The 12,897-nt window shown below is 37.1% G+C and overlaps 1 long non-coding RNA gene across 3 annotated transcripts; it reads right to left on the minus strand.

The window, feature by feature from the left end:
* Nucleotides 1-6,522: 6,522 nt before the first annotated feature.
* LOC124122684 lies at nucleotides 6,523-11,560 on the minus strand. Of its 3 annotated transcripts, none has more exons than XR_006859191.2 (3): nucleotides 11,462-11,560; nucleotides 10,717-11,087; nucleotides 6,523-6,716 (listed from the first exon to the last, which is right to left on the minus strand). It is a non-coding gene; the product is annotated as an uncharacterized LOC124122684 (long non-coding RNA). The 3 variants fall into 3 exon arrangements; XR_006859189.2 differs by having other exon boundaries at nucleotides 10,717-11,090; nucleotides 11,462-11,557; XR_006859190.2 differs by having other exon boundaries at nucleotides 10,717-11,090; nucleotides 11,477-11,518.
* Nucleotides 11,561-12,897: the final 1,337 nt, after the last annotated feature.

Below are 12,897 nucleotides of genomic sequence, written 5' to 3' on the forward strand. Positions count from 1 at the left end.
TGTCGCTTTGGACGGACAGTTTTAACTCACAGCAAATTCATGATCCTGTGAAAAATGTAAATATTGTCAGCAGCTTGATAAGGCCTTAAGCAAAGCATTTTTATTTCTTGGGTCTGTCTTGTTTCCTTACTTTCATTCCGGACATTTTAATAAGAAATTTAAAAGATTGAGTCACTGGGTTATTGATTTATATAACAAAACAAATATTTATATCTAACTGCTATACAAGGGACCCACTATTTAATATTTAGTATGAGATGAATTCAGTATTCAAATAAATATAAATATTAGAGAATTATTTTAACTGCTCGGGGAAGTATATTTACACTTCTACAATAAAAAGATAAAATTAAAAAAGGTACAATTCATGTTGAATAAAAAACTAAAATTATATATAACAAAGGTTATATTTGGGATAACACTCTCTGTTTAAAGTACAGATTCTCGTACTCTTTTGGGTTGAGTCCCGCCCGGGATTTCGAACCCACACTGCGAGAGTGTTTTTAAAGTTGACTCGAAATTAGCAACATTCTGCAAATATACACAGACCTTCTTCATTAGAATAAACATTAAAAATGAAATCACGTGATTCACGTGAAATAAGGTTAAACAGTACAAAAACTATCTTTTTACAAGGATGAAAAATAAATATATAAAATACCAATGGCATCATCAGCATCACTGCTTGTATATTTAATTTTGGTTTGTTCCCTCCCTCCAATGAAACACACATAGCTGTGTGTTTAAGGTCACATAAAGAAAATAGTGTTTTTCCTAACTTCCTTGCCCCAGCCCTCAGGATAAATAAAGCAAGACCCTTTTTCTCCGGGTAAAAAAATATAATACTTGCTAGTGAACATTCAGGTTGTAAATATCCTCTTATAGCCTTCCTGCCATTAATAATGAATAATATACAATGCTAGTTATCTTAAGTGTACAGAAACTGTTATTATTAACTGTACCAAACGTTTTGCTGAACATCTACATACTTGACACATAATTTTGTACTGAAGAGCTTATTTTCGAATAATTCCCCAAAGAGGCTGATTAAAATAATAATATCCCAAAACAAGAGGCAAATTTAATCAATAATATTTTCCGGTAGACTAAAATAAATTCAGTGGTGGACTGGTTGTCTTCAAAGCGACTTTCCTTGTTAAACGTTGCCTGAGCAACGTGATTCGTAATTCTTTGAACTCTGGCAAACTGCCAGAACAGGACCCTCCCTATGACTTTCCGAGGTCTCTGAACCTTTCTGACCTCATAGCCCCGGTCAATTCTATTTGTCGATGACATGAGGAGCATTCCCTCCCATGGTATTTGTGACAGACAAAGAACACCAGATTCTGACAAACTCTGATGCCCCTGATGTTTATTTATCGAATCACCCTGCAATGCGTCATTTGTTACTATTCGATTATCGCTGAATGTTATACACTGTGGTCAGTTTGCAATGCACCTGGGGCGGTCGGGTAGCCAAGTTGTTAAAGCGTTCGCTCGTCACGCCGAAGACCCAGGTTCGATTCCCGACATGGGTACAATGTGTGAAGCCCATTTCTGGTGTCCCCCGCCGTGATATTGTTGGAAAATTGCTAAAAGCGGCATAAAATCAAACTCACTCACACACTCACTCACTCACTCACTCACTCGTAATGAATCTGTACTCTGGTACCGAAGCCTTTTCGAGGTATTTTTAAAAAATGTTCTCTTGATATTTCAAGATGCTAATTTGAAATTTCAAGATACAAACTTGAAATTTCAAGATACAAACTTGAAATTTCAAGATACTAAGTTGACATTTTAAGATACGTACTAAGTTGAAATTTCAATTTATTATCTTGAATTTTCAGCTTAGTATGTATCTTGAAATTTGAAGAAGAAAATTTAAAAAGGCTTTGGTACTCTGGCACAGCGCGTGTGAAATTGACGAGGCGGCAGTCGTGGTTTGTAAACAAATAGCAATACCCGTCACATACCAAACCCACCCATACCACACCCACCCAAACAACACCCACTCATACCACACACACCCAAACCACCCATTCCATACAACATCCATCCAAACCACACCCATTCTTACCACACCCACCCATACCACATCCACCCATACCTGGCTTCGTCATGATATTGTTACATATATATCTGTAAGTGTGTGTTTATTTATCTGCACTTACTCAGCATTCACCTGATGAAGGAGTTAGAAATAAACGTTGTGACAAAGACATTCTTAGCCATTAAAAGTGCCATGTATACCTTCCTGCGTGAATTATTAACTGGTTTTGTTGTTAATTTGAGCCAGAAATGTGCTGCAAGTTCAGTAACGAGGCGTTATAACGGGGTTGTGCCCTGTTCTCAATGTACCACAATGTCTTTTGAGTGATGGTCTCTCCGGCGATTTTTAGTTTCGTCACAAGGAGCTATCTGATTGACAGCTCACAGCACGTGGAAACTTTGAAATATACATACACTTGGCCATCTCCAGTGGGTTTCCCGTATATAACAGTCCGCTCATAAGGCTAAAAATATTAATTATTTGTTGATCGGACAGATATGTTTTGTTTGTTACTTATACCTTGGGTGTTTTTAACTAATTGCAACAAATTCTAACGCCTAATATAGAGATATCTGCCACACACCAAAATGTCTCATTATCAAACAATTTTGTCTGTAAATTTGATCTAAATGTTGCAAAATGTAGTTTAGGCAATATTTGGGACATTGTACATGACGCCTAAAATATTTACAATCAATGTGTTTCATAGTCATGGTGTATTTATTTACTCACATGTTGTCATTCACCTCAGGCACTGATCGTTTTGTTTTGTAAAAATCAATGTCACTTCTAATGTGCACCATAGTCAATTTCTCAACACTTCTACATGTCTATGTCAAATTCAGTAAGCAAGAAGGAGCATGATAAATACAAGCACATTTCTGTTCCCAAATGAAGAATTAAATCTTTTCGAAGGGTGAGTGAGTGAGTATGGTTTTACGCCGCTTTTAGCAGTATTCCAGCAATATCACGGCGTTGGACACCGGAAAATGGGCTTCACACATTGTACCCATGTGGGGAATCGAACCCGGGTCTTCGGCGTGACGAGCCAACGCTTCAACCACCAGGCTACCCCACCGCCCTTTTTTCGAAGGGGCACATACAATGTTATTGTAATGGACACAATGTTATTGTAATGGACACAATGTTATTGTAATGGACACAATGTCCGCATATTTCGGAGATGGAAGAGTTCGTGATATTATAAGAAGTAGCAACCAATATCCCAGCCGTATGACGTATATCTGTAAATAATCGAGTTTGGACCAGACAATTCAGTGATTGATATCATGAACATTGATCTACGCATTGGGATCCGATGACATGCATCAACCAAGCATTGGTCGTTACTCGTGATACTAATTACTGGATCGTCTGGTACAGATGCGAATATTTGATTATTTGGAATATTGCTGAGTGCTGCCTACAATTTTATGTATTTTGGCCAGGTGTCATTACATTAAGGCTATAAGTTTGCAGATATTGTGAAACTTTTTTATGGTGTGTTGGACCCAATTCAATAAAATCTACGAATCCTGTAATTTGTAGGTTTGACAAAATAAACATATTTGACCATATTTTAAATATTTCTTTAAGTTTAAAAAGCCTTCAGAGATTTGAGTGCCAGGGTATTATATATATGGCGATTATGTGGACATGCAAGAGTATTATTTTCCATTTCTCTTGCTGGCTGTTATATCTTCAGACTACATGTGTGTATTTTGCAAAGTTTCTGCTGTCCTGATCATCTGCCAGTGTGTCGTGTCAGTTTCAACCACGTGCGGCGCCTTCACTACAGTCGCTCCGACTTACGGCGGACGAGAAGCATATGGTGATACAGCCCTAGCCAGGTTATAAAACTTGGACAGACTGTAAACAGGTGCGTTAGCCTGTAGGATACACATGTGGATTGGAAAGTTTGACAATCAACACACGAATTTGAATGCCAGGGTTATAAAGTAGCACAGTAGCTTGGGAGTCCTGTGAAATTTTCAGAACTGAATGCACCCAGATACTGTTTCCTTCTCCCTACACCTACAAATGGCAGCCTCAGAATATAGCAACTTTGTTCAAGCATGTTCTTCAATGAAAACGGCGATTAATGATTCTTGAAAAAGCAAGTACACTGTTGTATTATGTAGCTAATACCGAAAACAGTCTTGGAATATTATGTATTATCATGTTCATTCGAGTCATCAGAAGGTGACAAATCCCCGAGGCCCCCACAAATTTGAAAGAACAAATCATCTGACTGTTACTTTAAGTCCAACTTGATGAGAGGATTTCCATCTAATCTGTCTGTCCTATACAAGATTCGGAACTTTGTATTTTTTCGTCAGGTACTCGCCAATATGAACAAGTCAAGATCAAATCTGTTGCCATGGAAACAGAAACAATATTAATTCTAAACACGCCTAAGTAGCAATAGGAAGCTTTTGAAAAACTGGTCTTTGTATGTAAAGTGTCATGGAAGTTTTATAAAGAGATATGGTCCGGACAAACACAGAGCTTTGAGTCAGTGAAGCTTGTTGCCATGGCAACAGGATTTGTTTTAAAAAATAGCAAAGGAACCACTTCAGCCTTTGGTTAATACATGAACCGGGTTTGGATGAGAAATGTTGGATTAGTTTTCTATCTCTGTTTCAGCTAAGTCTTACTTGTTAAATACGGAAACAGGGGAAAGTCAAATTTGGAAAAATTCCCAAATGGCAAAAATTCAAAAGAATTGACTCCAATATAATTTTATATTAATGGTGGTATATATGTAAAAATGGTGTGTGTATTTATATTGAAGTTCAATCTTAAGTTATTTCTGCATGAAAAATGTTCAGGCAATGATGATGATATATTGTCAACCTTTTCAGGGCAACTACCATGCTGTTATGAAACTTGATGGTATCGGTTTACTGCAACAATACAACACCAACACTAAACTATACAGTAAACAAGCACCTGTCAGGCTCCCAGTACAGTGTGCTTTTGAGAAGAAAGAGCAACTCTGCCCTGTTCGTATCTGGAAAGAAGAAGTGTTGAGAAGAAGAGTTCTGTGTTGAAGTCAGCAATGATATTCTGATTGGTGAAAAGTTCTGCAGATACATGTAGCAGCTTCAGTTCACAAATGTGCATAGGGACACTGTTTCTCCTTATACTCATGGACAGTACACCTAAACATATGATTTATTTTATATATTTATAATGATGTGAGGTGTTTTTCTTTCATTCAATTATCGTATATAGTGAATTTAGCATCCTGCTGATGCGCTGTGCATGGAATTTCTTCACTTTCACTGTTTTCAGCATTTTAGGGCAAAACTCTTTACATGTGTTACATTTATGTTAATTTATTCATATTTCCTCAAGAGTAAAGAACTATCAAAATGATGAATTTTGTTTGTAGTTGATTGTTTAAGCATGACAAAGGGTAAATGGTATTATATAGGCATGAATGTATTTATGCATGCATCACCCAGCGACATGTCAAATATTTGCCCAATGGCATGGGCATGCTTATCTTGTCGGCCACAGATTTGCCTTGTCCACACTATATTTACTAGCCACCATGATAGACAAATAACAATCCTGGCAATCAATGCTACAGATTATGAATTTACATCCAAACTGATGGTTATTTCGATAGTACCAAAATGCTGATGTCACCGTATCTCAACAGAAACATTAATCATGAGGTGGTAGCGTTAGGGTTCCTAGCCAATATAGGGGCGGTCGGTAGTCTAGTGGTTAAAGCGTTTGCTCGTCGCGTCAAATACCCGAGTTCGATTCCTGACATGGGTACAATGTGTGAAGCCCATTTCTGGTGTCCACAGCCGTGATATTGCTGGAATGTTGCTAAAAGCGGCGTAAAACCATACTCACTCACTCACTCTAGCCAATATATATCCGATTGCGATGTAAAACTGGGTTATTCCTGATACAGACACAGATGTAACAGTTTCTTAATAGGAAAATTAATCATCAGGTGCTAGGGTTGGTTACCCAATACGTGCTGAAAAGTGCCAAGAAACTGCTTTCTTTAGTCACACAGACCATACTTATTAATTTCTGTCCTTAGGGTACTGCAATTGTGGTGAAGTGGAGTGAGAGAAACTTGGGTGCACAGGTGTCCCAATTGTCATGGTTGATGGAACTTTATGTGCAGTTGGTGCCAAGATATACTGGTCATGGATCCTTCGTTTCTGCACCACAATACCTTCTGTGGTTGCACTAAGTTGTGCCTTCCCCTCAAATCACACTGCCACAGGTTCATCTGTTCAGCTTTAAGTCACTTTTCTCCAAACCAGTGATCAGAAAGGATCCTCACATAACCAATGGACACAACTCTGCAGTGTTGCAGCGTTTTAGACCATGAGGCCTACTTTCCTCTCAAACAGTATAAAACCTCCACACAAGGTGACAGAAGCACAACTTGTATCACATGTATTCCAATACTTTATTCTATTACAGAAATCCAATGTTTTTTCAAAACTATATATATATCAGTCGTGAAAACAAAAACATCTGTATACCATATTTGTGAAACTTATACTTAAAGATGGTGTCAGTTATCTTCAACTTGCTGAATATGAACTTTGACATTTGGTCATGACAATATTAGTGCTGGAATCAAGAGGGCATGTCCAGTTCATGACATCTTGAATGCAGATATCTGAAACCACAAAAAAAACTAACTGTACAAGTAAAATGTACAATTTCTTTAAAACATAAGGATTATTATTTTATTAGGTAATCGTCTTATCTGTAAGGCTACAATGTTTGCCAAAGAAAGGTGAATTATTTTTCTTATGATAGCCCATAGTTGGGTTAAAAATAGTGCCATGACATTGTAGCTCACCTGGACATAAAGTTAACACTTTATAATGACATCAAAGACAACCACCTAACAGAGAATATCATTGATACTCTGCATATATATATTTTTATATTTATTTATTTATTTTTCTAATACCGAGGAATAAAAAGACAAATCTAAATATCTGAACAAAACATGCTGTCATCATGAGGAGAAACACACATGACACAAGTTCACCTCCCTCAGTCTGGCAAATTAAGAGAAGTTTACATGGCCAAAAATGCAAAGTTTCAGCATCAGTGGTTGAGTAGTTTCCAGGGAGGTGTTCACAACAGATATCTCATGAATGTTCATATTTTCCAAAATGGTCGCTGTCAGCCATATTTGATTTCTGGTCAAGACAAATTGTACAAACTCTATACTACAAAAGGTGACCATCTCACCCACCAAGTTTCAGGACTCCTACCCTTTGAAAAAAGATGCTTGAATTTTACTTTCTTAAATCAAAGATGGCCAGGTGAGCAAACTCAATCTCCCTCAATCTTAAATTCCTTAATCTCCAAAGTCCCAAACGTCTACTCATCTAAGTATCATTAAAACAAAATGTATACATATCTCAAGCTTGTAGATTGACATCCACACGACATCTTAAAACTGGACATTAAAATACTGTTACTGTAAAATGAGCATTGTATCTCAAACCTCAAATGAAATATTTCAAATATTCAACATTCACACATTTCTCAGCTCACCATACACTTTACCAACAATTAGTGATCAGGTTTAACGATGATCACAAGATAATATGGTTACTCCTATGTCACAGGACCAGTAAAGATTTATCATCTGGCATTGTGCTCAGGGATGGTAGTCAAAAATTGCTACCCTTTCTATGATTTCAACCCGATAAGTACATGTGATGAAAGTTGAACGATCGAAAACATAAATACAGATATTTTAGGGCAAGTGTCTTAAGAATCACATAGTGTTTCAAATGAAAATGTGACTAAACTTAATCAAATAGATTGCAAACATATGTCCAAAGTCTGGATGTACACAATGAACACTTGTCATGACCATCTGTGCCCAATTATGCAGGTTAATCCTTACAACTTTCTTCTAGGGCGTTTCAACACCAGGATCGAAGAAAAAGTAGAAATGCAGAGTGTGAGATAGGATAAGTGTCAGTTTTCCACTTATAGTGGAAAATGTTACTTGCACTGGGTGCAACCTGGCAATAAAAGTTACCTGCACTAGCAATGTTTGACCTGCACTGGTGCTGTTTGGCTACAGCAAAATCCACCCCTGTATTTGAATGTGATTATGGATATTAATGTGTTGCTAAGGCAATAGTATAGACAAATACTACAATGACAGAATTTGCTGCTGATATTTCTCATTTATCAACAAGTCATTAAGCCTTTAAGATATTTAACATGACCCTAAGACAATGATAGTTCTCTTCCTGCCAATATTAACAGATTTCATATTCAACTGTTTATTCCTCTAAATTGTGTAACTTGTGTAAGTGAATAGACAAAATATCAGGAACCTGTTATCAGGAGGAGAACTGTTAAAAACGTTGGGCAGTGACCATCATAGGTAAGGAACTGAATTGGAACCCCTTTGATCACATGGGTCCAATGGTACCCTCTCTGATTGGGTGATAGCTGACTTCCTTCTTTCTTACATGCCAGTCACTAGATACAATAGATTGTGTTTGAAGATATTCATGAATTTCGAAACAATTGTCATACACACTGGTATACCATAATGACATCATAGATTGAAATAAATACCTTCTACAACAGGTTAATAGCATCTGACAGTTCTGGTATAACCCAATATGCAAACAAAAGAATCGACATGTTTTCACATTATAGACAACTTACTGTACAATAACTTACATGCTGATACATGACTAACTGTCTGAGTAGTGGAAGAAAACTAAATTTTAAATCTGCCATGGTGGTCATGCTCAAAATCAGATCATCAAGATCATCCATTTCTAGTGTATTATTCCTGGAACCACAAAAAATGACAGCTTCATAGCAATTATAGGTTATTAAAGAAATGTAAAAGTAAAGCATCACTAGATTTAAGGATTACATTAAGTTCAAGGTTCATACATGTGTAAATTATTGAAATACACAAAACAGAACCTTGTGTAACATTGTCACCAGATAGTGAATTACATGAGCAGTTTGTGCCAAAAACTGATGGGTCAACTAGCCCGAACAGGACTCTCAAAATCATTTTCATTAGATTTTAGTGTTGTCATATTGACCATTATTAATTGGGCTTACTACGTTGAACACAGTCTTACTTGACTTGTGCTTCAAACAAGAGGGTTTTTCGGTTATATCTTTACAGTAAGAATTAGTATATGCATTATAGTATACCCTAAAGTACCAGACAACAGGCTACGACTTGCTACTTGGATTCCGCAATGAAATAGGTTGATGTTTGCAAGACAGTTGAATATTTTGTTGTTGTTATAAATATTTGGTTAAAATGACCCCCTAAAAGACATATTACTTCCGCTTTGGAGTCATGATGACCCCTAGTTTTACCAGGTTTGAGCAAACCCTGTAGTGACCAGGCTTCCAATCGATGTGCGAAGAGCATTAATATTTATAATATTAATAAAAAACATATACTTTATGCTTACATCCCCAGCACCGATTAACGTGATGGTGATTCGCTCGTATTCCCTTTTTCCATTACTATTAGATGGGAGACACTTATTTCAGATTATGATGAGTAGAATTGACACTTGTCAGGTAATATTATTAATACACCAGTATGAAACTTGCACAAATATAACTTTAGAAAGACAGAGATGAGTTCAACAAAAAATACCACAACAAGGTAGTGCACATTTAGGTCTGTTGTGAGGAACATACTGATTTTACAACTAAAGCTGACACTTTCTAGCACTTTTTACAAACATACATAACCTGATGATACAATATTAATTGTGTTATGACAAAGCATGTGCAAATAGTTGTGGGAATCTTGGTTTGTGTCTCATACAAACTGATGCAAACATTCTGTATTCATTACAATCAATAAAATATCACATTATAATACTAGAGTATAAGAATATTAAAAAAACTTGTATAGCTTTGTTTGTTTGTTGTTTAATGCCACACTCGGCAATATTCCAGCTTTGACAGCTGCCTGTAAACAGTCAAATCTGAACCAGACAATCCAGTGACTGACATCATGAGCATCAACCCACACAACTGAGATATGATGACATGCATCAACCAAGTCAGCTAGCCTGACCCCTCGATCATGTTACTCGCCTCTTTTGACAAGCATAGTTGCTGAAGACCTATTCTAATCTCGATCTTCAGGGGTAAATTTGTAACTAAACATGCTGAAGAGGTGCCCATGATCAATGCCAAGAACTACAGTAACAATAATAGTAGAAGGACATGGGAAGATGCATCCTGGGAGGATCTTTTTCAAATTTAAAAGAGTGGGTTTCAATGTATAGGACATAAAGCAGCATCTGCTAGTCCTTGGTTCTTACAGGACATTTGTATAGCCATTGTTTTTATTCGCTCTATTTGGGTACAACACAAATTGACTATAACACTGATAAATGAGCACATTGGGCTCCTAGTCCTAATTAAGTGGCCCTGGTACTGTACCTGTAGGCAAATCTTATTTAGGAATGTATGAGAAATAACATGACAATGGCAAGACCTAATGCAGGCCAGTAGACAAAGTGAATAAGAAAATCTATAATATATAACCCTGTCAAATAGATCACTATTTGGAAACTACACTATGTCCTACAATGTGTGAACAATGACATTATATTTGCGGATTAAATTATACTTACTAAAGCATGATGTTGCCGCAGTGTTCACTGCTGTTTATGATAAGGGATTCAAGTTCTGTTCATTGGTCATAGACAGATGTAGTTTCTGACACTGTCAACAAAAACATTCAAACATTACACCCTACACACAACTGTATCTGTTAAGGTTGAGTTAAATGGAAATATATTCATTAATAAAATGGTATTTATACTTCAGACATTCAGTTACCAGATGATTCCAGTTAGTTAGATACTGTAGTTATAATCTTATGACAACACAGTGTAGTCAGGTATAAAAGGATAAATTTGGTTTCTGTTGACAGAAGGGATGCAGGTGTTCAGAGAATATATTTTCAGTTGTTTGGGACTTCAGAGCTTGCCTCCGATGCATACTGCTGAAATGTAAACAAAATACGATATATAATGGTATATACGTAAGCACTAATTACTGGTAATTACTACTAGGCTAACAGAAACGAGACCCAGTCGTCTTTGGACGCCATTGATTGATCTCAAAAGATAGGCGCTTGACACCAGGCAAGTACAATCCAATATACAATAGTTACAAGGCCATGCTGTAACCGTAAAACACTCTGTTTTAGAATAAACGGCATTTATGATGCGACCTTGCTTGTGCACATCGACGCCGCTTGGAGGGACAGAAAACAATGCAAGGCTGCCAGAAGAAAACACGCACGACCTTACGTTACCATTTGTGGCAATGGCAGGAATTTTGAAGAGTATTTATCATAATGAAAAGACTCACGTTTGTTGTGCTTACTTTAGAGAACAGACACAATAAACTAGCCTAAACAGGCCCAGGAGGAGTAGTAGAAATGACTTGACCTTACACAACATGGCGGCGGATGATGCGTGCATATGATGAGGTCATGTGACCAGTTGGTGATGTAATGATCAGTGGTTATAATTTTCTTCATAATAATGTAGATTCTATTTATAATTATTGACCAACAACAGTATATTTCAAGTGTTATTTCTACATCTAAGCAAAAGAGTGTTGACGGTCTTGCGAGCTGGTTACAGACTGAGTCTGCCCTGCGATAATCTTTTATTTTTTCTGTTGAGACAGAGCCCGACTTGCCTACCATCTACGTTGACTCGTTGACCAATGAAAATCAAAGACATGCTAGTAATTTGCTGTTCGCTAGACTAAATGTTAGTCTACAGAGACGTAGACCGTCTTTGTGCCTGCTAGTAGCAGCTCGCAGTTGCTGACAAATATGTGCTTGTAGTACATGTAAGTAACATTCTCTGGATCGGGTGACCAGACAATCAAGTGATGGATGACCCAGCAATCCAGAGACATGATAGTGCATTTACTGATTTCAATGAAACTAATAAAACTAAGCAATGAACACATAAGGCAGATTTCTCCTTAAAAGTTTAATGAAGTTGACCCAGGTTTCCGCTAGACTTTGATGCTGGAAAGTGGACAATGTCGTCGCAGGAAGATTGGGTATCTCAGTGGGCTTGCGTGAAAAATATTCCTAAACATTAAAAAACACACGAGTTGATGCCTGCAACACTGCTATCTCAAGCTGCCTATAAACAGCTGAGTCTGGGCCAGGCACACTGGCAGTTCATCTAGCGTGTTCGTCTCCAATACAGACCCTAAAACAAATATATCCAATACAGCCCATGCAAGTCTATAAGATTTGGCAAGTCTAGATTACTGTATCTCAAAATGATATGTCCCTCCTCTTCAAACCTCACTTTAAAGTCGAATGAAATTCAATGCACATCAGGCACACAATTACACTTCACAGGTTTGAATTCTGTGTGAATTTCCCTGTTTTGTGATAACATCCACTGTCATCCTAAGCAAAGTATAATAACTGAAAATGACCTCTGTAAATTAGCTACATGGTAAATCACGCCATTTTTTACACATTAGTAAATCACCATTTACGGCGTTATTTACAGCATGTTTTGAAATTTAAATTTCGGATAATTACTGGGAGAAATGAATTTCAAAAAGAGCTAATTAGTGATCACAGATCATTCCAAAACGTCGCCGATAACCCTAGAATCGTTTAGAATGTTTTGGAAAATACACACACACGAACGCCGAAGTAAACTTTACACCATCCGTATATTGGATAGTGTTTACAAAATCACGTTTCACCTATGTTCAATTATGAGACGCCTATTACATCACGTATACTTCAAAACTCGGCTGCC

This window comes from Haliotis rufescens, unplaced genomic scaffold (genome assembly GCF_023055435.1).
Source record: "Haliotis rufescens isolate VD_foot unplaced genomic scaffold, xgHalRufe1.0.p SCAF_10, whole genome shotgun sequence".
Lineage (NCBI taxonomy): Eukaryota > Metazoa > Mollusca > Gastropoda > Lepetellida > Haliotidae > Haliotis > Haliotis rufescens.